We start from the raw sequence: 25,179 nt of genomic DNA, 5'->3' as shown, positions 1-25,179 counted from the left end.
TAGAGTGCTCTAAGCGTGGCCATGCTAATATACATACGGTCCCATGGAGATGTTCACAATCATATCAACAAATTCAAATGGATATAGATCTCACGGGATGCAGTGGTATCAGTATGATGTACACATCGAAGGCACTAAATGAAATGCTCTTCTAATCTTCTGGTGATGGCTGCAAATACAATCAGCAAATACCGCTGTGAAAAAGCATGCAGGGCTTGCTGGGCGTTAAGTCCTCCAGGGACTCCTGCCCCAGACGCATGCAGCAGCGTAGCGGCTCCGGCCGCTGGATGATTCCAAACAACGTGTGTGCTGAAGGTCAGCTGATCGGCACTTCCCGCTGTGCATGTGGCGGGTAGGGCTTGCTGGGCAATTTGTCCTCCAGCAGCTCCTGACCCAAGCACGCCTGTGTTGGGGCAAAGCCAATAACTGGGTAAGTAGTCAACAAGTCCTGCTGGGCAATTGCTAACTTGAGCGGCTGTAGTAGTAAAGTAGTGTGCCAATCCTTCTGGTAGGCACTTGGTGGTTCTGGTCAACGCGTTTCGTCCTATATCAAATTAGGACTTTTTCAAGACTCCCGTTTACAGGTTTATAAATTCAGCGGGAATCGTCTTTTCAGAAATATTATAAATAATAAACCTGAATGGACGTCCGCAACTTGTCATAATGTTGTTACGGTACTGTCAGCAGCAACTTGTCCTGATACAGTCGCAGTGTTCATGAATGAAGTATAATCAGCTGATGGGGTCAATATGTAAACATCCAATTCTTGACTACTCTTCTGGAATGACCGGGAGAATTCCCTAATGCCATGGGCACTTGTTTAGTGATGTGATTCGCTGCCAACTGCGTCATTATGGCCCCGCCTCCCAATGAAAAATCTATTGATGTGATTCTAACCAAGGTGGTGAAATGTTACATTAATAGTCTGTGGGTAGATTTATCTCAAGTACAAATTAAACTTAAAAAAGGGTTAAATTTCCCTGGTTAGCATCACTATATTCAAATTTGCTACAAGTCTATAAAGATTACAGACTTTTCTTTGTAAATCCAGTAACCCCAGTGACAGTTCACATTTATATCTTTGATATCTGCAGCAGTACACCGTTATTAAATAGTCCAAACTAGTCAAGCCTCCAAAAATGGAAGTTTTCAAAGGATTGACCACAATATATATCTTAATCAATAGGCCCCTCTTTGAGTTCTTGTGGTGCATCGCAGAGCTGATATAGTGGTGGGAAGGGACACAGGGGCAATGCAGTGCTTCGGTGGATGACAGAGGTGGTGCCAGCGGGCAAGAAAGGTTTCACCAGAATTTATGACATGGACTGGACCAGCTGAATGTGTTAAAATATAAAAGTAGAGACGGTGAGTACATTTGAGAGGTATTGCTCAGGTTTCAAGAGTACATTTAGTTTTTTTAATAAACATTTGGATCATTTGCCAATATTGGAAAATTTCAGCCGCATCTACAGGAAACGTGGCCACGTACAGTAAGCGCTTGCCCACATTGCGCAGATTTCCAGGTCCGGCATTTACACCGCGTATGGACAGAGAAGTGTTCACTGCTGACTTTTCCAATCCAAACAAATAGATCTAATCAGATTGTATAGTATCTTAATTACTTGGGATCAGTTATAGAGTTATACAGATTTATACACAAGTTTAGTCACAAATAGACATATACAGTAAAGCTGGCCACACACTAGACCAACTTACATCCAACCAGCCAACTTGTAGATGATCAACAATTTGTTCCTAAATGCCAGAAAACAGATGAAAATGGTCGGTCAGACAAGTTTTGAACAAATTGTTTAGATCAAACATTTAACAAACTTGTTTGACGACCATTTTCATCTGTTTTCTGGCATTTAGGAGCAAATTGCTGATCATCAGTTTCTCCCATACGTTACCAGATTTTCATTCCAACCAATCAACTAGTTGGCTGGTTGGACAGATAATCTTTAGATGTGTGGCCAGCTTGAGTCTCAAGGTCTGTCCTGATAGAGTCAATAAATTGTTGTTTTTGGCAATATACATATAATACAGTATACAGAAGATGACTTCTATCGGATTGTTTATGAACTTTCACTTTCCGACCACACTAAAAGGTCTGTAAGTCTGTATATGTGTAAGTATAATGTAATATCGTAAATATGTCTTAGTGCAAAAAGAGTGGAGATCACTGATACTGTACAATGAAGAGGTTACAGGCTGGTATAATGGTATGGTTGGTTACAAGCCGGTATAATGTTGGGGTGGGTTATAATAAACTGGTATAATGTTGTGGTGGATTATAATAAACTGGTATATATAATGTTGTGGTGAGTCGCAGGCTGGTATAATTGTATAGTATGCCACATGCTGTTATAATAATGTTGTGGGTTGCATGTTGGTATAATGGTGGGTCACAGGTTGATATATTGGTGTGGTGGGTTACAGACTGGTCTAATGGTATGGTGGACTATAGGGCTGGTATAATGATGTGGTGTATCACAGGGCTGGTATAATGGTGTGATGGGTCACAGGGCTGGTATAATTGTGTGGTGGGTCACAGGGCTGGTATAATGGTGTGGTGGGTCACAGACTGGTATGGTGTGGTAGGTCACAGACTGGTCTAATGGTGTGGTTGGTCACAGGGCTAGTATAATGGTGTGGTGGGTCACAGACTGGTGTAATAGTGTGGTAGGTCACAGACTGGTATAATGGTGTGGTAGGTCACAGACTGGTCTAATGGTGTGGTGTATCACAGGGCTGGTGTAATAGTGTGGTGTATCACAGGACTGGTATAATGGTGTGGTTGGTCACAGGGCTAGTATAATGGTGTGGTGGGTCACAGACTGGTGTAATAGTGTGGTAGGTCACAGACTGGTATAATGGTGTGGTGGGTCACAGACTGGTGTAATGGTGTGGTGGGTCACAGGGCTGTTATAATGGTGTGGTAGGTCACAGACTGGTGTAATGGTGTGATCGGTAACAGCATGGTATAATGGTGTGGTGGGTCAAAGACTGGTATAATGGTGTGGTCGGTAGCAGCAAGGTATAATGGTGTGGTGGGTCACAGACTGGTATAATTGTGTGGTAGGTCACAGACTGGTGTAATGGTGTGGTCGGTCACAGCATGGTATAATGGTGTGGTCGGTCACAGCATGGTATAATGGTGTGGTGGGTCACAGACTGGTGTAATAGTGTGGTGGGTCAAAGACTGGTGTAATGGTGTGGTCGGTCACAGCATGGTATAATGGTGTGGTCGGTCACAGCATGGTATAATTGCGTGGTAGGTCACAGTATGGTATAATGGTGTGGTGGGTCACAGACTGGTATAATTGTGTGGTCGGTCACAGACTGGTGTAATAGTGTGGTGGGTTAAAGACTGGTGTAATGGTGTGGTCGGTCACAGCATGGTATAATGGTGTGGTGGGTCACAGACTGGTATAATGCTGTGGTAGGTCACATACTGGTATAATGGTGTGATCAGTCACAGACTGGTGTAATAGTGTGGTGGGTCAAAGACTGGTGTAATGGTGTGGTCGGTCACAGCATGGTATAATGGTGTGGTAGGTCACAGACTGGTATAATGGTGTGGTAGGTCAAAGACTGGTGTAATGGTGTGGTCGGTCACAGCATGGTATAATGGTGTGGTGGGTCACAGACTGGTATAGTGGTGTGGTGGGTCACAGGCTGGTATAATGGTGTGGTGAGTCACATAGCTGGTACAGTATAATGTTTTGGTGAGCCATATAATGGTGTGGTTGGTTACAGGTCTGATATAATGGTGTGGTGGGTTATAAACTGGTGTAATCTTGTGGTGAAACACGGTCTGGTATTATGGTATGGCAATAACTATAACAGTTTTGTGGATTACAGACTGATATAATGTGTGCTGGGTCACAGGACTGTTATAATGGTACAGTGTGCCACAGGGCTGATATGATTGTGTGAGGGACTACAGGACTGGCATAGTGGGTCATACAGTATTGGTCATTTTAGCTATATAGTTTTAGTATGCTGCACAATAAACAGTCACACATACCCAGCCACAAAATTTTAACTGAATGCATATTTTAGAGTAGAAAATTGTTGGCAGCTAACAACTGGAGTATTTTTTGCAGGCCTGATCTAAACCATCACCAAACACAAGTTAATCTTCTCTTAGATGTACAATATTTTCTGCTTTGACAAAGACGTCGTAGATTACATGCTCAATTCTATGGAAAATATTACTATAAATTACTGGGGGCAGGTTTGGAAGAGGATTTTGTCAGTGTAATGCCTTCTCTGCCATTTTATTGATGAGCTGTGAATTATAAAATATAGTACAATAAAAGAAACAGCCATGTCTTTATACTGTACTTGTATTTTTCAAAGCTCCGGATACAGCGGCATTCCCATACATTGTTATGTACTTACAGAGTCTTGTAACCATTTACATTCTGGAGTAATATCAAACTGGCCATTCTAAATAACAGTCACTTCTGGGATATTCAAGCGGTTATTAGAATACATTGATTACCAATATTCATGTTGTTGTGTTAAAGAGTTCCTGAGTCCATGAGGACGAGTGTTGCTACCAAAATGAAAACTACTAGAACATACACGGATTTAGAGTAGTAACACATTGGGTGATGCTAGTGCAGACTACGGATCAGTAATCTGTAATAGAAACATAAAATGAGAAACATTTTGTGCCTGATTCAGAGTTCCGCTCATTGTGTGTTTAGAAACAAATGCGGGTCTTTGCCTGTATACAGAGTTGGCTGCTTCTAAGATGGCTGCACCATCTCTAGCAGGGTTGGACTGGCCCACAGGGGTACAGGAGAAAGCCCCGTTGGGCCCCACTGACTGAGGTCCCACCCCCTCCTTAAGGGATCAGGTTCCAGACTGTGCACTTGAATTATATATTATACATATGTTGCATTATATTGGTGTATTTTCTACAATGCATTTCCGTTATTAATCTGGTATATTATCATGCATGCACTAGTTGTATTTACTATATATATATATATATATATATATTTTTAAAGGAGCCCAGACCATGCACTCTCTAATTGTTAGCCACACGTCCTCTGAAGGCTGGCCACACCCCTAAGTAGGGGCCCCTATCATTGCATTCCCTGGTGGGCACTTCATGCCCCAGTCCAACACTGGTCCCTATCCATCCGCTTGTGAAAGAAGCTGTTAATACAGTCGGCCTGCTCATGCTCATGTCTCCCTGAAGAGTCTACCAATCTCCCTGATTGCACCTTACCCCCATTATGAAGCTGTTATAAAAAAAAACCCACAGAGATATTTACATTTAAATGGGATCATTAGTATAATTTCCCTGCATTGGGACAAAGGGCCTGATTCAGACCCACTCGCGAGCGGCTGTCCGCTCGCAAGTGGGTCGATGTTATGGACTGAGCATGCGCACGACGGAGGGAGCTCCGTCGTGCGCATGCGCCAGACGCGACGAGCGAAGGAAAGTCCTTCGCTCGTTGTGTCCGATCAAAGGGGGCGTGCTGTCAATGCTGATTGACAGCACGCCCCCTTTGGTGGGCGTGCCGGGGGCGTGCCTCCCTGACGGGGGCGTTCCCACGGGAACGCCTCCCGTCAAAAGCCGGCCCACTGACATCACTAGTGATGTCATTGGGAGTGATTTTGGCTCTGATAGAGCCAAAATCACTCCGGAGCTTGCGGTTGAAAACCTCAACCGCAGGCTCCGGCTCGCAATTTCGATGGTCGCGATGGTCACGACCATCGCGGCCATCAAAATGCACGCTCGTATAGCCTGTGGGTGGTGACCCACAGCTATACGAGCGTCCAGGAGGACACTCCATTTTCATGGAGCCCGGCCCTCATTCAGAGCGTGCGCTCTGCTCAGAGCGTACGGCTCTGAATGAGGGCCAATGATCCCTATGGCTACATACATTTTCTGAAAAGTATCAATGTATTTTCATCAACAAGTAGATTTTACTAACTGCTTTGGGGCTCATTTACATTTGGATGTAAATCAGTTTTATGGCACGCCTCTTGCTTTTGCAATCTCCCTGAAATGCTTTTTCAAAAGTAGGCAAGTATGCTATAGGCCTATACCAAGTTGCCGACCAGTTACACCCATTCAGTAACCGTTAGAGATGCGTTTAGCTCTGAATCACTCGTAGCTGCTCAAAAGTGGCAAACGTTCGGCCACGAAGCACGCTCAGTTTGACAGACCGCGGGATCCATCAGCAAAGTGAACTCATGTGCAACTCTGAATCAGGCACTTAAAGTTTAGGGCCTGATTCCATGATTTACGCTAATGCAACAGCAACTGCGATCTCTTACGGATCGCAGTTGCTAAAATATGCTAATGCCTTCCAAAGCATAGCCGAGCACAGGGACACCCACTGCTGCCTCCTCATATCCGTCCGATGACGTACAACAGCGTAAACATCTGTAACATTGCCACAGATCGGGCAGCCACGCAAGTTCTAAGTCAGATCCAATCTGCCTCAAACACTGCGGCTCTCTCACAGCTCTCGTCCTGGAGATCACAATGGCTTATCTTTGCACGCCCCTGAAATGGAGTTTAAACGGTCCTAAAACGCCTGCGTTTGCCTAGTCACCCCCCCCGTTACCTCGCCCAAACACTGACTACCTATCATATCACTCACTTTGCGAGCGAATCCTCTGTGCGAGCGTGATCCCAATACAACCGCTGCCCGTGTGCAGTACAGAATTTGCATATGCACGGTTGCCGACAATCACTCGATCTGCGGAAATATCGGCATTGCGTAAATCTCAGAATCAGTCCCATCAAGTTTAGTTTCTATAATACTTTTAGTTGTAAGTTCCATAACTAACTTTTTTATATTTTCTCCGTAACTTCCTGCCACAAAAAACATAAGAAGCTGTGATGTAACCTAAATATATTGTTTTTCTTGTGTTACTATTATTTTACTTTATGTTTAATTGGGAGCAGTTGAGTTAGGTCAGGCATACATTAATGTAAAATGAGATTACTGTGTTTTTTTTGTTTATACCCTGATGTTGCTCTATTGCAACAAACTATATTATCTGTGCTTGAGCTTGTCATATTTTTATTATATCCTAAAACTTTAACTCTTAGAAAATAAAAAAAAGCTTTTCTTGAAGCTTGAAAAATTATGTTGAACTTGTAGCATTTACTAGTTAGTAGTATTACTATCTGCCGTCATAGATTTTAGGGTATGAGAGCAACAAATAATCACTAACAAATACAGTCAGTAAAATCAGGGGAGTAACTGGCATAACGTACAAAGAAGCATTGTCGGGTTTCCCCCCACCGACAACACCACAGCTGCAGTCCATGTGACAGCTATTTTCCTGTCCCTGAATAAAATTTTTCACATTTGTGTGGTTTGTAAGCTTTGAAACAATTGGATGGATGCATATTGTTTAAAATGTGTTCTACTGCTGCACAGCCAGGCTTAAAGTCTTCAATCAGATAAAAGCAATGTTCAAAAACTCCCCATAAAGTTGAACAAGTTCCAAGTCCATACTAGTAATGCCCTTAGTTTGGCAGCAGGCAACATCTGTAAAACATAAGAAATAAACAACGGGGTATACATCTAGTGCAGTTAAGTGTAATAAAAGCACAGTAAAAGTTGCAAATTATAACTATGTGTGCCCTAGATTCATGGCTTCTGTCTGGTGGACACAAGCTAATAAGTCACCCATTTGTTTTATTATTCCCTTTTGTTAACTTAACTTATTCCTAAACCTAGAAATAAACACACTGACACATGAATATGGAATTCAAAGAGGTCACAGCCAGAATTTATTGATCAAATTGAAATTCTAGAATAGGTGGCAAGAAGAAAGCAGTGCTCCAAGGCCACAGCCCAGTGGATATCAATACAAATAAAAAGGGGCGGATCCCCGCCCTGCACAGACTGACCTGGGGCAGTACCATCCTTCCCTAATTGGCACAGCATTGGTCCCTCCCTTGGAACAATGACCATGTCCCCCCTTTAGGCGGTGACAAACTGGCCGCTCTCAAAGGAAGAATGCTACCACAGGCACTCCTGCGCTAATAATAGGCCGCCCATGAGCACTGCTTCCCGCCAGGCTGCACCTCTACCTGTTGGGAGAAAATCACAGACAAATGCACAATCCAACAACAGAAAAATTTACACAAACCATCTTACACGGGTGGGTGGGTGGGGTTGAAATAAACTGGAAAGAGGAAGATGGCTCCCCTCACCAGGCTATTTATATGGAACCTCTAAGCCCTCCCTTAAATCCTACCATAGGCTTATACTCCTCAAGTGACGAATACTAACCACATCCCCCTCCAGCTTTTAACTCTTAACTTACCTAACAAAATTACATATCAAACAGGGTGCTTATCTATCCTCAAACTTATTCAAGTATTCGGATGCATTAAGTCACCCATTTGTTTTATTATTCCCTTTTGTTAACTTAACTTATTCCTAAACCTAGAAATAAACACACTGACACATGAATATGGAATTCAAAGAGGTCACAGCCAGAATTTATTGATCAAATTGAAATTCTAGAATAGGTGGCAAGAAGAAAGCAGTGCTCCAAGGCCACAGCCCAGTGGATATCAATACAAATAAAAAGGGGCGGATCCCCGCCCTGCACAGACTGACCTGGGGCAGTACCATCCTTCCCTAATTGGCACAGCATTGGTCCCTCCCTTGGAACAATGACCATGTCCCCCCTTTAGGTGGTGACAAACTGGCCGCTCTCAAAGGAAGAATGCTGCCACAGGCACTCCTGCGCTAATAATAGGCCGCCCATGAGCACTGCTTCCCGCCAAAGCCCGGTTCGCAGAACCAGGCCCGCCACCAAAACTGTGACCTTCTTAATGAAATTAAAACTGCAGAGGTCATCGGTCAACCGCTCTAGCCGCGCGCTCGTGAGATGTACCCCGTCGGGCCTATGCAAGCTCTCTGCCCCGTGACATAAACTTGGGTATTGTATGACGCGTCCACCAAACGCTAAATGACAAGCGTGCAATGGCCATATCTGTTCAATACCCACGAACGCGACCAAATCATTGCCTCCCAAGTCTGGCCCCAAACTTCTCCTCTGCTGCCCATGGGGCATCTAGCAGGCACTTACAGTGCATTTCTCGTAATCCTAAGCAATGCCACTTACGCACTCACAACCAAAATTGGGCATGTAACTCCAAAGGGTGCTGGCTAGCCCAGTAAATATAGGAATTTTCCCACACCCGACAGTTAGCACTCACAGACAACCCTGTCCGAAAGTTCACCTAGACAGAATTGGCATTTATACAGACAGATATTGGTATTTAATACAAACAGAAATTGCTATGTATAATAACAACAATAATCTAACCACTAGGAAAGGGAAACAAATAGTTGGGTGACCCATCTGAAGATGAAAAACAGCAAAACCTCCTTGAGGGCAAAAGCTGAAAATCCTTTCAGAATCCCTAGCGGCAGTAGGCATAAGGCCCCTGGGTTTCCCAACAAACTCGCAAGGAGCGCAACTACTTAATGCTACTTGTTTTAAATACGACTTCCACTGCCCTAGCTATAATATAATTCTGAAACACCCTCGTAAACTACGACCTGGACAAAAGGGAGTTAGATTAACATGGATAACCACTGCCCGCCACCTGGAGGGCAAACCCTATTAAAGTACCCCAAAGAGCAACTGGCCAAATCACTGGATCTGCATGCATCTGAATAGAAATCCCTCGCTCCCTGCCAGTTAATCTGTCTTAGACCCATCTATTCAGCACAAGCTCAATACCGGTTTGATAACCACCTTATTTTAACATTAAACTTTGATAGCGCAGAAATCTTAGTAGCAGCAACTAGCTCACCCATTCTAAAAGCCCTAAAGTAAGCTAATGAAAATGCTAACCAAAAAAGGGGGGGGGGAAGGCGCCTAGCACTTGACCGAAGCCACTCCTTTACTGGCCCAATCAAACCCTGTAATAGGGCTGCGTTGATGGGGCTCCGCGCAACGCCTTTGTTAGGACGCTCCCTTGCCCACCCTATTAAATACCTTTGTTAATACTCTCTTGCCCACCCTATTAAATGCCTTGTTTAATACAAATAATTTGTCAGGATCCGCCAAACGTGCAACTTGGAAAATTATACTGGGTAACGCTGGAGACAAGCCGCCTTGGAACGACCCCTGTCATAGCAGCTACAGACAAACTCTGCCATACAATCATTAACCATCTGAAACCGCCCGCTCTTGGAAGCTAAACACCTTGCCAATCGCACAAAACTAGCGTGTAGGTCTTAATGTACTTGGTGCCCATGACTTCTGTGCTAGTCCCTGGATGCCGGCGTGACAATCCGCCAGGCATGGAAGGGGAAGGAGAAACCATGTAAATTAGCAGGAGGCGCGAGCGAATGAAACATGTCCTACTGAACGATATAAGATGTCCACTATCTTGGTAGCAACGCCCGAAACATGCCGTGCCCTAAACTCAATATTCCTTAAACACATAGATGCCTAACCACTGCGAGGCCGGATCCAAGTCCGTCCTAGATTAGAGCCTTCTTATACCACACCTAAGTTATCACCAAACAGGATTTGCCTAATGCAAGGCTTGCTGGACCCAGTTCGACCGCCACTACAATTTAAAAATTCTCAAGAATAAGGATGTTCCTGTCTAGGCCCTGAACCCCACAGGAAACCGGCCAAGGCTCCGTGCCACACTCCCCTTCAAATGCACCACTTAATGAACAGGATGCATACGTAACGGTCTAAGTTCGGACTTGGCTACGGGTGACGTGTGCAGAACTGTACTCCGTTGAATTTGCGCATAAAAAACAAACAAATGCGCAGCATGTCCACTCCGCTCCAGAGGGACACATATGAGGTGACGAGGCTTCCTAACCCCTGCTGTGGCTCCTTCTAGCCGTCTACTGAAAAACCAACCCCTATGTATGACTCTAAATGCCAAACTGAGGGGGCCCGATAGCGACTGCAACTGTACTAGCGAAACTTTTTTTTTTTTTTTGCCAAAATGAAATGCTTCTAGCAACTCCCCAAAACGCCACGCCTTCGCCATAGGCAAGCGGCATAATCCTATCAAGGTATCGATTTCTATCCGCAAATAAGATAATGCGCATAACTGAACCTTCTTACCTGTCACGAGCCATCGGGGCTCCCATAACGACTAAACTAAGGAAATTAATTGAATACTGGTAAACTCTGGTATCTACTAGCCCCATAACATGAAAACATCCAGGTAGCGGGACACCACAGTATGTTCCAATACCCGCATGGACAACTACTGCAAAAAGTAACTAAAACCTTCAACTAAAGTACACGAAATGAAAAAGCCAATCGGCCGCCATGTATAAACAGTCATCTTAACCACAAGGCCATAAGGGCTTTCCCTCTGTGTAACGTAATTGAGCCCTGCAATTCCAAACCCCAAATATTTAAAGGACTCAGTGGGCAGCAGTCAAAAAGCAGATGCGATATCTGCCTTAGCTAGTAGAGCCCTCCCCCCGTTTGTTAAATGGCGCAGTGATCTGACAGATATTTTGTGTGATTGCCGAACCCTTCCATTTATGTAAGAGACTCTGTAACAACCCCAATTTACCCAATTCCTTCTACGACACCCCCTTGAAGGCGGTGCACCTAAACCGTACCAAAAGTGGGTGGAGCAAAAGGGGCCACGCATGGGCCCCCACCCGACTTCCGCTTACAGATTCCTCTCAGAAACCACGGATATTCCTGTGTCAAAGATAAATGCAAACCCACGCCAAAAACCCCCAAATTAATCAATGACGGTGCTTTTCTGAACACCTCTGCGCTGCTGCTGCAATATTCTCCTTGACCCTGTGCGGCAGACCAACGCGCACACCTTGGCTGGATGAATGCTCCCACAGAGCATGCAGATATGACTGTATCCACAGCCTGCCCCATATGACCCTGCGTGTTATTACACGCGTAGCACTACCAGCGGCTGATGCCCACAGATCTGGGCAGGCCAGAAAGGGCTGGTTCCGACCAACCGAGGATTCCGCAGGCAAGCTAGGCAGTTGGTCGAGCAAACCAAACCTCAACATCCTTGAAACCTAATTGAAAACACTGCCTGTCCCTCCTGTTGTGTCTGGACTCAAGGTAGCACGCCGCAAAAAACATAACATACCCGAAGGCCCCCGCCATTACTCCTGCTGACTTAGCCTGAACTAAACCTACGTGCGTCAGCCGTTATCACAAACATATCCACAAATTTACTCTTCACTAACCACTCCCTACTTTAAAACTTTAAATCTTTAAGGATAGCCATATTCGCTCAGTGAACCATAACCCGCGCTTCATCCGGTACCTCAATTGCTGACACTGTGTTAAATCTCTAAGGGCACCCTTGCTACCCATTAAATTTGCACTAAGTAACGCCTAAGCTTGCGCGGATTTACAAATGAACTGGAAGAATCGCTAGAATCATCAGTGGAAGGGGAATGTGTGCTGCGCAAATGGGTTAACACCATGCTCACCTGATCCTGACGTGGAAGGCCCAGCCACTGGCTCCTTTGTGTTCGCCAACAGTCCCTCGCTGCGCGGTGCGCCCACCACGACTTGATTCGACATCAGCACCATCTGTCCGCTGGACTTCGACAATGGTCCTAGACGCTCAAAAAACTGTGACCTGGGGGCTCGAAAAAATATCCGGTGAAACCCACGCAACAAAGTCCCTCCGCAGAAGAAAGAGCAGGAGATGCTGTAGCCAGCGGGGGTACAGGATCAGGTTTTGGGGGGAGGGGTGTGAGGAGGGGGTGGAAACATGTATGGGTTCAGGAAAACAGCTGTAGTGGCATGCGGCTGGATGGGCATAGCTATTGCGCCTTGTAGTGATGTGCCAATCCCTGGGAAAAAAGGGGGGGGGCCGCGTTAGCAGTGGAGGGGGCGAACTGGAGGAGAGTGGGGGGCAGTGGCTGGCAGTGCATAAGCGGGGCGGATGATAAGGGGCTGAAAAATGCATTGGGCTTATGTGCAGCATCCCGGTGGCAGGGAAATAAGGGGGGGGGGGCAGCCCGGCGGCGCGTCATTGTAGGCTTGAATGGGGCAGGATTATTGTGCTGTGCACCAGCCGCCCCTAAATGCAAGGGGGGGTGTAACCCCCACCCCAGGGTGCGGGGGGGAATGGGGACAAGTTGGTGGGTGGCGCGCTAGGGGACACCGCACCAAGGGAGTCTCTGGTGCTGGCAGAGCAGAGGGGAGGCTGTGCAGGGAGGTGCCCCCCTGTGGGGGCATGGGGGGGTTGGAGGGGTGCGGCAGAGCACCATGCGGCGCCTGGCTGCACAAGCTGGCCGCCGCAACCCTGTGGGTGGAGCTAGCTACCGGTGCAGGGAGCGGGATGGCCGCGCTTAGCGTGAGGGGAGACGGGGAGTGGGGGCCGTATAGCTAATATCGCTGCCGCTTGAGAGCAGGTGGCCGCGGGGAAGGGGTGGTCGATGTGGGGGGGCGGCAATCGAGAGCTGGCAGCGGGAGTGCAGGCAGGTGGTGTCTTGCGCCTGAGCGGACCATGGCCCTCGCATGGCTGGGGAAGCAGCCACGGAGGTGAGAGGCCTGGCAGCCAGGGGCGGGGGGGGGGGGGGACACGGGGCCTGTGTATCTGGAAATGACAGGGAGGGAGGGCACTGGCAGGTAACAGGGACTATATGGAAACACAAGCAGGGGAAGGGGGAAGAAAAGTATGGAACATGTGCAGAAAGGAAAGGACAGGGGGGAAATTAGAGATAGGAAGGTAGTAAAAGATAAAATTAACAGGAGACAGAGAGGGTGGTAGACCAGGGGAAATAAATGGGGTGTGAAATGTGAAAGAAGAAGAGAAAGACAGACATATAAAATACAATACATATGCCACTTAGCCAGCCTGGTTGAAATAAACTGGAAAGAGGAAGATGGCTCCCCTCACCAGGCTATTTATATGGAACCTCTAAGCCCTCCCTTAAATCCTACCATAGGCTTATACTCCTCAAGTGACGAATACTAACCACATCCCCCTCCAGCTTTTAACTCTTAACTTACCTAACAAAATTACATATCAAACAGGGTGCTTATCTATCCTCAAACTTATTCAAGTATTCGGATGCATTTGGCAACATTGGGCCTGATTCAGAGCCGTTCGCTATTTGTGGTCGTTCGTTCAAAAACAAGGGGTGGCTATTCAAATGATCCGTTCGCAAATTGCAGTCTGTTCCCACCTCTAAGTCTGAACGAGCGAGCAAAACATACGCTCGTTTTTTTGATAAAAACGCCCCCTGGCCGCACGCACCATACGTCATGTCCGCTATTTATTAGATTAATCGAGTACATCGTACAGCGTATGAACTGCTCGCTATTCTTGTGGTTGGTGTTTTCAACCGCTATTTTGCGAGCAGTTCTGAGTTAAAAAAAACCAAGTGACGTGGTCAATGACGCTGCTGTATTAAATATGCACTCCCTTAAAACGCCCATTTTGACCTTTAAGCACGCCTGCGTTCGGATCTCCACTCCCCGTTTTCAAGCACCTTCCCCTGTTACCACCCACATACGCCTCATTCTGTCACTCAAAATAGCAGGCCCTCGCTATATTGCGTACCAACGATTTTCGGCCGCACTGACTGGTTCGCGCATACGTACTAAAAACCGTACGCATGCGCAGATGTGCGAACATCGCTCGGAACGAGCGTACTGCCGCTAGCGAGTGGCTCTGAATGAGGGCCATTGTCAGAAAACCTGTGAGAGGCTGATATAAGTTGTGTCAGTTGCTAGTCTGTCTCTCACTAACTGGGGAAAAAGGCAGCAGGCCTGTTGAGAGATACTACCGTATGAATACTGGATGTAAGTACTGTGGGGCTAATTCAGCGTGCACTGCTGAACGCAGATTCCCGATTATCGTGAATCTGCGCATGTGCAGGACCCTTTCTGCGAGTGTGCAGAATGGTTCCTGCTAACACATATGCTAGCCCTTGAATGCCTCTGACTGATTGATAGGCAGAGGCATTTAAGGGGCGGTGCGGGGGTGGGTGCGGCCATCGTTCCCGGAAACGGGGTGTGTCCGCCCCATTTTCCGGGAGTGGCCAGCCCCTGAGACTGCATGGACATACGCAGTCTGCTGGGCTCGCAAGCTGGCTAGCCTGAGTAAGCTGTGGCTTACTCGGCTGGCCGGCTGCCCAGCGTCGTCCACAATCGTGACCTTCGACCACCAATGGTCATGATGGTGATCCCAGCACTGTGACGCCTCTTGCTGCATTTGCATGATTGCAAGGATTGTGCTTGCTCTTGGAAACAAACTTTCAGTTTTCGGAGTTTGCTGAATATAAGGTGGTCCATTTGGGACCCCTGATGATGGATAGCCCGGTAACTAAAATATGCGGAAACTAGCAGCTGTTTTTGTGAAATTGCACATAGGAGGGTTTCTATCTTCCAGTACCTGCAATGAGATCTCACCTAGCAGTCAGTGACACTTCCAGACAGGTGAGCAGCATCTCTCTATACCTGTTTCAGTGCAGCTCTAATACCAAAGACGTGGCACTCTGGAGAGGTAAGTATTAAAAATATTGGTGCAGGGTGTGCGGTGTGGGCCCACCCTGCACCCATTATAGATACGACCCTGGCTGTATGTCTGTATTATGCTGCCCTCCCACCCCCACATATCTATGTTTTGTGTTATTCCCTCTCCTTCATCACAATATCTAAGCTTGCACAGAGGTCAAAACAACAAACAGGCATGATAACTTACCTCATGCATGCCATCCTCTCATGCTCCTCCAGTCTGTCCTCTGCCAACGCATCCCCGCCAATGCTCTGCAGTGGAGTACTAATGCTCTTCCAGTCTCTGACCATCATTCATTACATGACATCAGTGATGCTGCCAGGGACCTCAGGTCCTCTTAAGGCGCCCGCACCAGGTACTGCACCAACTGGCAGTAAAATAAACGACGTTAGTGCCTTGCTGCTGGGACCGTTAAAAGTGGAAAATAGTCACAACTTTCAGCTGGGGGAGCAGTCGTTAAAAAGTGAGCATTAGATCATATTTTTCTGGGATTTTAGTCATTCTTACTATAACTAGGTGGTTTTGATTAACCCCTTCACACCCATGCATTATGCATGAGCAGGTGAGTCAGTATATGACATCCATAAATACTAATGACAAAAAGGATAATGTTGCCTTCTGCTCATTATATGGAAAGTTTTGAGGGGGTGTCTATTTATAAATAATAGTAATAATTATAATGATATATTATTCACCTCAGTATGGATATTATGTTATAGGCTATTAAATTTTTTCTTCCTTTTTTTGTTTTCTTTATTTTAAATTAGAACAACGAACATGACTGTGCTCGAGATTGAAATTGCAGGGGACTGACCAATTATGCAGGCTGATATCTTAACCAGTCAATTCCAGGAAAACGTCTATATATTTAGCAGGAGGTCATGTACAGTACAAGGCAACAAATTAAAGTAATCCAAAGGTGAAACCTCCCACAAACTTGCTTTATATACTGTACTTGTACTGTGACTACTACTGACTCAGACCAAGGTTACTACTGTACAATGGTGTCACACATAATAGAGCTACATTAGCAAAGCTGTGAGGATACAGAAAACGGCACCAAGTCATTGTCATAATAAGATCAATTAATGCAAATGTTGGATAAGGCCGGTGGTGACCAGAGATAAGAACTGGGAGAAGTAGTACATAATCTGCCATATTCTTATTTATTGAACATATCTACAGTATGTATTATTTATTAATTTACCTTTTTTGTCGATATGTATATAGCACTTACATATTGCAGCGCTTTACAGAAAGAATATTTACCATTCACATCAGTCTCTGGGCCAGATTCATACCCGCTCGCGAACGCTCATCGCTCGCAAGTGGGTCGATGTTGCCCAAGTGCGCATGCGCACAACGGAGGCGACTCCATCGTGCGCATGCGCGAGACCTGAATAACGACGGCCAAGCCGTTGTTATGGGTCTCGCACCAAAGAGGACGTGCTGTCGATGGTGATTGACAGCATGTCCCCTTTGGTGGGCGTGCCGGGGGCGTGGCTGCCCAGACGGAGGAGTTCCCATGGGAACGCCTACCGTCTGGGGCCGGCCCCACTGACATCACTAGTGATGTCAGTGAGAGTGCTTTTGGCTCTGATAGAGCCAAAAGCACTCCAGGGCTTGCGGCAGCAAGCCCGATGGTCGCGATGGTCTTGACCATCGCGACCATCATTTTGGCCTCTCGCTATAGCTGTGGGTGGTCACCCACAGCTATGTGAGCGGCCAGGAGGCCACTCCAAAAAGTAGGAGGGACGGCCCTGAATCAGGGCCTCTGTCCCATTGGAGTTTATAGTATAAATTCCCTAAAACACAAGCACACATAATTTTTCAAAAGCCAAGCCAGTATGTCTTTGACTTGCCAGAGAAAGCACACATGAGGAAAACATACAAACTTCACACAGATATAGCCCCATTTGGAATCAAACCCATGAACACAGTGCTGTGAGGCAACAACTGTAACCACCGTGCTGCCCGCAATGGAAGGAATTGCCTTAGATAAGTAACATTGTAAATACATATGTCAAAAGTGAAAGATGGCAAGAGAAACTAGATACCTTAAAGGCCATTCATTCTAATTTATTTCCGTTGTTTTAGTGTCATTTTCAAAAACATCTGACATTTGTGAATGCCAATCGAATGAGTAAAGTATTAAAAACTGATATATTTTAATGCGGTCTGCAATTTAGCTGAAGGACATAGACAGACCTCATGCAGAAAGCCATTTCTATACATTCCTACATCCTCCTGCACTTAATGAGACGCAAAGTATATAGGATCATTCAGGTGACAGTATTATTCCCTAATTGCCTTTTTAGTGATATTGTAACAATGCCTTTGTGCTTCTAAAGACATTCATCTTTGGTTTACATGCCAGTGTTTCCATTGTATCATTAAAGTGTATTATTGTCTTACTTCTGTTGCTAGAGGGTCATTTTATTTATCCTGATCTTTATTTCATACTTTTGATTACTTTGTTTACACAATGACTGAATATGTATATTAGAAATATATTATGGGGGTTGGCGGGGGAGGGATTTGGTTTGGGGGTACTGGCAGTGCTACACCTGTTTGTTATAAAGGTTGATGTTATCTGGAATTAACTAATATGTGTGCTGGAATGGGAATTGATGTTGTCTGTGTTTGAGTAGAGTTTTATTGATGTATGTCTTGTGGGTAATAATACATTTTGTGGTGTGGTGTGAAGGTGTCAAATGTGATTGAAAAATGCACAATACACAATACGCAGTTGAAAAGATGATATAAATATCAAAATCAGAGATGAGTGGTTCCGTTCTGCTGAAAACTGACCACACCTGAACTGAATTGGGCGGTTCGGGGGGGGAGGGGGTGTGTGATGACGCGATTCGCGATGAAACACGTCATCATAGCCCCGCCCCCTGTTTTATAATTCCGGTAATATCGGCATTGTAAAGCGGGGGCGGGACCGTGATGACGCGATCGCGACGGTATGCCCCCGCCCCACCCACTGAAGCCGCCCCCACCCTCCCTTCTGCACCGACCAGGCAGCCCTCACCCAGAAGGGGCTGCCAGAAAGTCGGTAAATATGGTCCCGGCTCAGATCTTCCCACAAGTCAGATCTCGGAACTAAAAAACAGATCTCGCGTATTTTTGATTGCATGTACGTCCCTCTCGCGTGGGAGGGACTTACATGCTTACATGCAGGTACAAAAATTTGTCAAAAATGACTGGAAATGACTGAAAATGAATATTATTAATGGTAATAATACTACAGGAACAAAAACAGGCACAAGTTACATGATTTTAGTGGTTTATATAACAAATTTTAAAGAAATCCAAAAGCGAAACTGACCTAAAACACTTCAGGGTGGTTTTGCCAAAATGAAAACACACTGATGATTTAGAACCAAAACACGGGGAGGCTGCACAATTCTCTAAAAAAATTACAGTGAGATGTGGACTTGTTACTGATTCTGCAAAACGTAGCCGTCATGAGGATGGGGTTGCTAAGGGTAGGGAGGAGGTGGAGGGATTGGTACACAGAACAAAACCGGTATACCACAATAGAGTATCAAAAGTGGAAGCTCTCAAATAGGTCTTTAATTGTAAACGTTGAGTCCTCAGGGTAATCAGTTCTCTGCACGTAGGTATAGCAAAGACTGAGGTATGGATTTTACAATTCTTTTATGCTGCATCTCGCTTGCAGCTTTAAAGTACAAATATACCTGCTCCTTAACAGTAAGTGCTTTGTGCGTATGGGCTGGGCTGATACAACACACCATCCCTGACTCCTGTCTGTCACAACACATCCCTGACTCCAGTGTGTCACAACACATCCCTGACTCCTGTGTGTCACAACACTCCATCCCTGACTCCTGTCTGTCACAACACATCCCTGACTCCTGTCTGTCACAACACATCCCTGACTCCAGTGTGTCACAACACATCCCTGACTCCTGTGTGTCACAACACATCCCTGACTCCTGTGTGTCACAACACTCCATCCCTGACTCCTGTCTGTCACAACACTCCATCCCTGACTCCTGTCTGTCACAACACATCCCTGACTCCAGTGTGTCACAACACATCCCTGACTCCTGTGTGTCACAACACTCCATCCCTGACTCCTGTGTGTCACAACACTCCATCCCTGACTCCTGTGTGTCACAACCAGTGGCATAACTAGGGTATTTGGAGCCCAGGGCAAATTTGAAAACGGAGGCGCCCCCCCCCCTAACACACCGACATGCGCGCGGGAAAAAATGGGCGTGGTCACTTTAAATGGGGCGTGTCAACATGACACACACCTTTATTTTCACACTGAACATTCCTATCCATATGCACCTTAACCCCAGTAGTACCCCTTATACAGTACCCCCAGTATGCAGTTGTGGTCCCTCTTATGCAGGCCCATAGTAGTGCCCCTTATACAGTACCCCCAGTAGTGGCCCCCCCAAATGCAGTGCCCCACGTAGTGTTCCCCTTATGTAGTGCCCCCAGTAGCAGTCCCCACAATGCAGTGCGCCCAGTAGCAGTATCCCCTTATGCAGTGCCCTTTATCTGGTGCCCCCAGTAGTAGTCCCCCCCTATGCAGTGCCCTTTATATAGTGCCCCCAGCAGTAGTCCCCCCCCCATGCAGTTTTCCCAGTAGTGGTCCCCTTATGCAGGCACCCTGTAGTGATCCCCCCTATCCAGTGCCCCCTGTAGTGGCCCTTCCTATTATTGCCCCCAGTAGTGGTCCCCTGAGTGCAGTGCCTCTAGTAGGCCCCTTTCATAATGCCCCCAGTGGTAGTTCCCCCCCAAGTAGTAGTCCCCAGTAGAGTAGGTGCTCCCAATGGTGCCCCCAGTAGTAGCCACCCCTCCCCCAGTAGAGGTCCCCCCAGTAGTGGCCACCCCTCCCCCAGTAGAGGTCCCCCCAGTAGTAGCCACCCCTCCCCCAGTAGAGGTCCCCCCAGTAGTAGTCACCCCTCCCCCAGTAGAGGTCCCTCCGGTAGTAGCCACCCCCCTCCCCCGTTCTGCAGATAGGTTACAAAAAAATATATATATATATACCTATAAAAATATACTTACCTGAATCTCTGCTCCTGCTCCTGGTCCTGATCGCGACGCCGCTCCCGCCTGGACGGGCGCGCTCAGCATTATGGGACAGACGTCATGACGTCAGTCCCATTACCCACTGCAGGACGGACGGAAGTCTGGCTCTTGCAGTGGGTGCTGCAGCAGTCAATGAGAGTCTATCTGACTCTCATTGGCTGCTGTTTAACACACGCATCGCCGCCAGCGCTGGCGGCGATGCGTGTGTTATGCACAGCCTGAGCCTGCCTCCTGGGGGAGGGAACGGGCTCAGGCGTGCAGCACAGGACCGGCGCTGGAAGCCTAGCGCCGGTCCTGTGTAAATGTGTAGCGCTGACCGCACTCATTGCGGTCGGCGCTACACTATCTAACTAGAGCGGGCGGGCCGGTAACGTGGCCAGTGGCGCCCCCCCCCCCCCCGCGCCGCCGGTCCAACGGCGCCCAGGGCACGAACCCCGCCCGCCCTGCCCTAGTTACGCCACTGGTCACAACACTCTATCCCTGACTCCTGTGTTTCACAGCACTACATCCCTGACTCCTGTGTGTCACAACACTCCATCCCTGACTCCGGTGTGTCACAACACTCCATCCCTGACTCCTGTGTGTCACAACACTCCATCCCTGACTCCTGTCACAACACTCCATCCCTGACTCCTGTGTGTCACAACAGTCCATCCCTCACTCCTGTCACAACACTCCATCCTGACTCCTGTGAGTCACAACACATCCCTGACTCCTGTGAGTCACATCACATCCCTGACTCCTGGGTGTCACAACACTCCATCCCTGACTCCTATGTGTCACAACACATTCCTGTCTCCTGTGTGTCACAACACTCCATCCCTGCCTCCTGTGAGCCCCATCACTCCATTCCTGTCTCCTGTAACTTTCATCACTCAATCCCTGACACCTGCATATCCTGTTTCTCTTTCTCCAAAACCAGGATGTCCCTTCACTCCATATCCATCACCAGTATGTCCTATTTCTCTGATTTCTGAATGTACCATCACTTTTTCTCTGCCCCAAGTGCACCCTCTCACTCCATCTCTGACTTCTGTGTTCCCTGTCACAACATACATGACTACTGTACTTCGTGAACCTTCATTCCTGCCTCATACATGCTGTCACACCATCCCTGACTCCTGTACACCATGCACCTTCATCAATGACTCCATGCACCTCCATCACTGACTCCTGTACACCATGCACCTCCATACCTGAATCCTGTACACCATGCACCTCCATACCTGACTCCTGTACACCATGCACCTCCATCCCTGACTCCTGTACACCATGTACCTCCATCCCTGACTTCTCTACACCATGCATCTCCATACCTGCCTCCTGTACACCATGCATCTTACCTGACTCCTGTACACCATGCACCTCCATACCTGACTCCTGTACACCGTGCACCTCCATACCTGACTCCTGTACACCGTGCACCTCCATACCTGACTCCTGCACACCGTGCACTTCCATACTTGACTCCTGTACACCATGCACCTCCATACCTGACTCCTGTACACCGTGCACCTCCATACCTGACTCTTGTACACCGTGAACCTCCATACCTGACTCCTGCACACCGTGAACCTCCATACCAGACTCCTGTACACCGTGCACCTCCATACCTGACTCCTGTACACCGTGCACCTCCATACCTGACTCCTGTACACTGTGCACCTCCATACCTGACTCCTGTACACCGTGCACCTCCATACCTGACTCCTGCACACCGTGCACTTCCATACTTGACTCCTGTACACCGTGCACCTCCATACCTGACTCCTGTACACCGTGCACCTCCATACCTGACTCTTGTACACCGTGAACCTCCATACCTGACTCCTGCACACCGTGAACCTCCATACCAGACTCCTGTACACCGTGCACCTCCATACCTGACTCCTGTACACCGTGCACCTCCATACCTGACTCCTGTACACCGTGCACCTCCATACCTGACTCCTGCACACCGTGCACTTCCATACTTGACTCCTGTACACCGTGCACCTCCATACCTGACTCCTGTACACCGTGCACCTCCATACCTGACTCTTGTACACCGTGAACCTCCATACCTGACTCCTGCACACCGTGAACCTCCATACCAGACTCCTGTACACCGTGCACCTCCATACCTGACTCCTGTACACTGTGAACCTCCATACCTGACTCCTGTACACCGTGCACCTCCATACCTGACTCCTGTACACCGTGTACCTCCATACCTGACTTCTGTACACCCTGCACCTCCATACCTGCCTCCTGTACACTATGCACCCCCATACTTGATGCCTGTACACCATGCACCTCCATCAATGACTCCATGCACCTCCATCCCTGACTCCTGTACACCATGCACCTCCATACTTGATTCCTGTGCACCATGCACCTCCATACCTGACTCCTGTACACCATGCACCTCCATCCCTGACTTCTCTACACCATGCATCTCCATACCTGCCTCCTGTACACCATGCACCTTACCTGACTCCTGTACACCATGCACCTCCACCGTGCACCTCCATACCTGACTCCTGTACACCGTGCACCTCCATACCTGACTCCTGCACACCATGCACTTCCATACTTGACTCCTGTACACCATGCACCTCCATACCTGACTCCTGTACACCGTGCACCTCCATACCTGACTCCTGTACACCGTGCACCTCCATACCTGACTCCTGTACACCTTGCACCTCCATACCTGACTCCTGCACACCATGCACTTCTATACCTGACTCCTGTACACCGTGCAACTTCATACCTGACTCCTGTACACCATGCACCTGCATACCTGACTCCTGTACACCCTGCACCTCCATACCTGCCTCCTGTACACCTTGCACCTCCATACCTCACTCCTGTACACCTTGCACCTCCATACCTCACTCCTGTACACCTTGCACCTCCATACCTGACTCCTGTACACAGTGCACTTCCACACCTGCCTCCTGTACACCCTGCACCTCCATACCTGCCTCCTGTACAGCCTGCCCCACCATACCTGACTCCTGTACAGCCTAAACCTCCATACCTTACTCCTGTACACCATGCACCTCCATACCTGACTCCTGTACACCATGCACTTCCATACCTGACTCTTGCACACCATGCACTTCCATACTTGACTCCTGTACACCATGCACCTCCATACCTGACTCCTGTACACCGTGCACCTCCATACCTGACTCCTGTACACCATGCACCTCCATACTTGATGCCTGTACACCATGCACCTTCATACCTGACTCCTGTACACCGTGCACCTGCATACCTGACTCCTGTACACCCTGCACCTCCATACCTGCCTCCTGTACACCTTGCACCTCCATACCTGACTCCTGTACACAGTGCACCTCCATACCTGCCTGCTGTACACCCTGCACCTCCATACCTGCCTCCTGTACAGCCTGCCCCACCATACCTGACTCCTGTACAGCCTAAACCTCCATACCTGACTCCTGTACACCCTGCACCTCCATACCTGCCTCCTGTACACCTTGCACCTCCAAACCTGACTCCTGTACACCATGCAGCTCCATACCTGACGTCTGTACACCATGCACCTTCATACCTGACTCCTGTACACCGTGCACCTGCATACCTGACTCCTGTACACCCTGCACCTCCATACCTGCCTCCTGTATACTTTGCACCTCCATACCTGACTCCTGTACACAGTGCACCTCCATACCTGACTTTTGTACACCCTGCACCTCCATACCTGCCACCTGTACAGCCTGCCCCACCATACCTGACTCCTGTACAGCCTAAACCTCCATACCTGACTCCTGTAGACCATGCACCTCCATACCTGACTCCTGTACAGCCTAAACCTCCATACCTGACTCCTGTAGACCATGCACCTCCATTCCTGACTCCTGTACAGCCTAAACCTCCATACCTGACTCCTGTAGCCCATGCACCTCCATACCTGACTCCTGTATCCCCTGTACCTCCATGCCTGACTTCTGTACACCGTGCACCTCCATCCCTGACTGCTGTTCACCATGCACCTCCATCCCTTATTCCTGTACACTGTACATCCCATCACACTATCTATTACTACTGTAAATTCCAAAAATGAATAATGAATAGCTACTGACAGAGCCGTAGCTAGACATTTTGGTGCCCTGTAACAGAAAGTGCATTGGCGCCCTCGCCCCCCCCCCCCCCCACCCCCCCCCCGACCAAAAAAAGGAACATGCTTTTACAGGGATGTGACACAATAGTAAACCCAATTTAAATTACACAACATAGTATTGTCTCTTAATCACGTTACGCCACACAGTAGTTTTCCTTATATATTATTCCAAGGAGTAATGCCCCTTACATGTTATGCCACCCAGTAATCCCCTTTTACATTAATTTCACAGAGTAATGCCCCATACGCATTATACCACCCAGTAATGCCCCTTGTAGTTACAAGGAGCAGGTTGGAAAGTTGCAGGTTATAGGGGTATCACACTTATATTGGGGGCAGTTACAGGGTGTAGTAGGGCAGTTACAGGATGCATAAGTGCAGATGCAGGTCGGTTCACTTATTGCATGCCGGGGTACAGTTGCATGGGGGTGCAGGGGTGTCACATGCATGG

The 25,179-nt window shown here is 47.7% G+C and overlaps 1 protein-coding gene across 2 annotated transcripts in view; it reads left to right on the top strand.

Moving 5' to 3' along the window:
* Positions 1-25,179, top strand: part of SGCD (sarcoglycan delta) — a 314,160-nt gene that overhangs the window by 21,989 nt on the left and 266,992 nt on the right. The window contains exon 1 of one of the 2 annotated variants that reach the window (XM_088478959.1): positions 16,413-16,436. The exons of the other annotated variant lie outside the window; for it this stretch is intronic. The gene's annotated coding sequence lies outside the window, so the exon portion shown is untranslated. Of the gene's footprint in view, positions 1-16,412; positions 16,437-25,179 lie in introns of those variants that run through there. 2 annotated transcript variants of the gene reach the window in all.

This window comes from Taudactylus pleione, unplaced genomic scaffold (assembly GCF_031769625.1).
Source record: "Taudactylus pleione unplaced genomic scaffold, aTauple2 ptg000225l, whole genome shotgun sequence".
NCBI classification, from domain to species: Eukaryota; Metazoa; Chordata; class Amphibia; order Anura; family Myobatrachidae; genus Taudactylus; species Taudactylus pleione.
This window is presented reverse-complemented; position numbering and strand designations above follow the sequence as displayed.